The following is a 3,241-nucleotide window of genomic DNA, read 5'->3' as shown; positions in this document are numbered from 1 at the left end:
CTCATTAAATCAGTTATGGTTCCTTAGATCGTACCCACGTTACTTGGATAACTGTGGTAATTCTAGAGCTAATACATGCAAACAGAGTCCCGACCAGAGATGGAAGGGACGCTTTTATTAGATCAAAACCAATCGGTCGGCTCGTCCGGTCCGTTTGCCTTGGTGACTCTGAATAACTTAGGGCTGATCGCACGGTCCTCGTACCGGCGACGCATCTTTCAAATGTCTGCCTTATCAACTGTCGATGGTAGGTTCTGCGCCTACCATGGTTGTAACGGGTAACGGGGAATCAGGGTTCGATTCCGGAGAGGGAGCCTGAGAAACGGCTACCACATCCAAGGAAGGCAGCAGGCGCGCAAATTACCCACTCCCGGCACGGGGAGGTAGTGACGAAAAATAACGATACGGGACTCATCCGAGGCCCCGTAATCGGAATGAGTACACTTTAAATCCTTTAACGAGTATCTATTGGAGGGCAAGTCTGGTGCCAGCAGCCGCGGTAATTCCAGCTCCAATAGCGTATATTAAAGTTGTTGCGGTTAAAAAGCTCGTAGTTGGATTTGTGTCCCACGCTGTTGGTTCACCGCCCGTCGGTGTTTAACTGGCATGTATCGTGGGACGTCCTGCCGGTGGGGCGAGCCGAAGGCGTGCGACCGCCTCGTGCGTGCTCGTGCGTCCCGAGGCGGACCCCGTTGAAATCCTACCAGGGTGCTCTTTATTGAGTGTCTCGGTGGGCCGGCACGTTTACTTTGAACAAATTAGAGTGCTTAAAGCAGGCAAGCCCGCCTGAATACTGTGTGCATGGAATAATGGAATAGGACCTCGGTTCTATTTTGTTGGTTTTCGGAACCCGAGGTAATGATTAATAGGGACAGGCGGGGGCATTCGTATTGCGACGTTAGAGGTGAAATTCTTGGATCGTCGCAAGACGAACAGAAGCGAAAGCATTTGCCAAGTATGTTTTCATTAATCAAGAACGAAAGTTAGAGGTTCGAAGGCGATCAGATACCGCCCTAGTTCTAACCATAAACGATGCCAGCCAGCGATCCGCCGCAGTTCCTCCGATGACTCGGCGGGCAGCCTCCGGGAAACCAAAGCTTTTGGGTTCCGGGGGAAGTATGGTTGCAAAGCTGAAACTTAAAGGAATTGACGGAAGGGCACCACCAGGAGTGGAGCCTGCGGCTTAATTTGACTCAACACGGGAAACCTCACCAGGCCCGGACACCGGAAGGATTGACAGATTGATAGCTCTTTCTTGATTCGGTGGGTGGTGGTGCATGGCCGTTCTTAGTTGGTGGAGCGATTTGTCTGGTTAATTCCGATAACGAACGAGACTCTAGCCTGCTAACTAGTCGCGTGACATCCTTCGTGCTGTCAGCGATTACTTTTCTTCTTAGAGGGACAGGCGGCTTCTAGCCGCACGAGATTGAGCAATAACAGGTCTGTGATGCCCTTAGATGTTCTGGGCCGCACGCGCGCTACACTGAAGGAATCAGCGTGTCTTCCTAGGCCGAAAGGTCGGGGTAACCCGCTGAACCTCCTTCGTGCTAGGGATTGGGGCTTGCAATTGTTCCCCATGAACGAGGAATTCCCAGTAAGCGCGAGTCATAAGCTCGCGTTGATTACGTCCCTGCCCTTTGTACACACCGCCCGTCGCTACTACCGATTGAATGATTTAGTGAGGTCTTCGGACTGGTACGCGGCATTGACTCTGTCGTTGCCGATGCTACCGGAAAGATGACCAAACTTGATCATTTAGAGGAAGTAAAAGTCGTAACAAGGTTTCCGTAGGTGAACCTGCGGAAGGATCATTACCGACTAGACTGCATGTCTTTCGATGTGCGTGTCGTGTCGCGCAACACGCTACCTGTACGGCTCGCAGTAGCTGTGCGCCGCGTGCGGAACCACGCGTTCGTCTCAAAACTAACGGCAATGTTGTGTGGTACGAGCGCTGAAGCGCTGGAGCGGCTGGCCTGCGGCACCTGGCGCCTGGCGCCGGTTTTGAATGACTTTCGCCCGAGTGCCTGTCCGCTCCGGTGTGGAGCCGTACGACGCCCATCGGCCGTGAGGCCGTTGGACACTGAACGCTGGAACAGGGGCCGCCACACGCCTCAGTCCCGCCTATGCAACTGTCTTGAAAGAGATAGTGGAAACTACGAAAAGATCACCCAGGACGGTGGATCACTCGGCTCGTGGGTCGATGAAGAACGCAGCAAATTGCGCGTCGACATGTGAACTGCAGGACACATGAACATCGACGTTTCGAACGCACATTGCGGTCCATGGATTCCGTTCCCGGGCCACGTCTGGCTGAGGGTCGGCTACGTATACTGAAGCGCGCGGCGTTTGCCCCGCTTCGCAGACCTGGGAGTGTCGTGGCCGCCTGTGGGGCCGGCCGCGTCTCCTTAAACGTGCGATGCGCGCCCGTCGCCTGGCGGTTCGCATACCGGTACTTACTCGGTAGCGTGCACAGCCGGCTGGCGGTGTGGCGTGCGACACCTCGTACAACGACCTCAGAGCAGGCGAGACTACCCGCTGAATTTAAGCATATTACTAAGCGGAGGAAAAGAAACTAACAAGGATTCCCCCAGTAGCGGCGAGCGAACAGGGAAGAGTCCAGCACCGAACCCCGCAGGCTGCCGCCTGTCGTGGCATGTGGTGTTTGGGAGGGTCCACTACCCCGACGCCTCGCGCCGAGCCCAAGTCCAACTTGAATGAGGCCACGGCCCGTAGAGGGTGCCAGGCCCGTAGCGGCCGGTGCGAGCGTCGGCGGGACCTCTCCTTCGAGTCGGGTTGCTTGAGAGTGCAGCTCCAAGTGGGTGGTAAACTCCATCTGAGACTAAATATGACCACGAGACCGATAGCGAACAAGTACCGTGAGGGAAAGTTGAAAAGAACTTTGAAGAGAGAGTTCAAAAGTACGTGAAACCGTTCTGGGGTAAACGTGAGAAGTCCGAAAGGTCGAACGGGTGAGATTCACGCCCATCCGGCCACTGGCCTCCGCCCTCGGCAGATGGGGCCGGCCGCCCGCGCGGAGCAATCCGCGGCGGGGTCGTGTCCGGTTGCCTTTCCACTCGCCGCGGGGTGGGGCCGTTCCGGTGTGCGGTGGGCCGCACTTCTCCCCTAGTAGGACGTCGCGACCCGCTGGGTGCCGGCCTACGGCCCGGGTGCGCAGCCTGTCCTTCCGCGGGCCTCGGTTCGCGTCTGTTGGGCAGAGCCCCGGTGTCCTGGCTGGCTGCCC

At 56.4% G+C, this 3,241-nt stretch overlaps 3 non-coding genes across 3 annotated transcripts in view; all 3 read left to right on the top strand.

Annotated features, from left to right (window-relative positions):
* On the top strand, positions 1 to 1,814 carry LOC126447250 (small subunit ribosomal RNA; the record flags this gene model as incomplete). Its single annotated transcript, XR_007583695.1, has 1 exon — positions 1 to 1,814. It is a non-coding gene; the product is annotated as a small subunit ribosomal RNA (ribosomal RNA).
* A 351-nt stretch (positions 1,815 to 2,165) lies between these two features.
* On the top strand, positions 2,166 to 2,320 carry LOC126447255 (5.8S ribosomal RNA). Its single transcript, XR_007583699.1, has one exon. It is a non-coding gene; the product is annotated as a 5.8S ribosomal RNA (ribosomal RNA).
* A 188-nt stretch (positions 2,321 to 2,508) lies between these two features.
* LOC126447251 (large subunit ribosomal RNA) overlaps positions 2,509 to 3,241 on the top strand; it is a 4,222-nt gene continuing 3,489 nt past the window's right edge. Inside the window, exon 1 of the ribosomal RNA XR_007583696.1 lies at positions 2,509 to 3,241. This exon is cut by the window's right edge and continues 3,489 nt beyond it. This is a non-coding gene — a ribosomal RNA (large subunit ribosomal RNA).

Source organism: Schistocerca serialis, unplaced genomic scaffold (assembly GCF_023864345.2).
Source record: "Schistocerca serialis cubense isolate TAMUIC-IGC-003099 unplaced genomic scaffold, iqSchSeri2.2 HiC_scaffold_505, whole genome shotgun sequence".
Classification (NCBI taxonomy): domain Eukaryota; kingdom Metazoa; phylum Arthropoda; class Insecta; order Orthoptera; family Acrididae; genus Schistocerca; species Schistocerca serialis.
The sequence above is the reverse complement of the archived record's forward strand: the minus strand, read 5'-3'. Positions and strand labels throughout refer to the sequence as shown.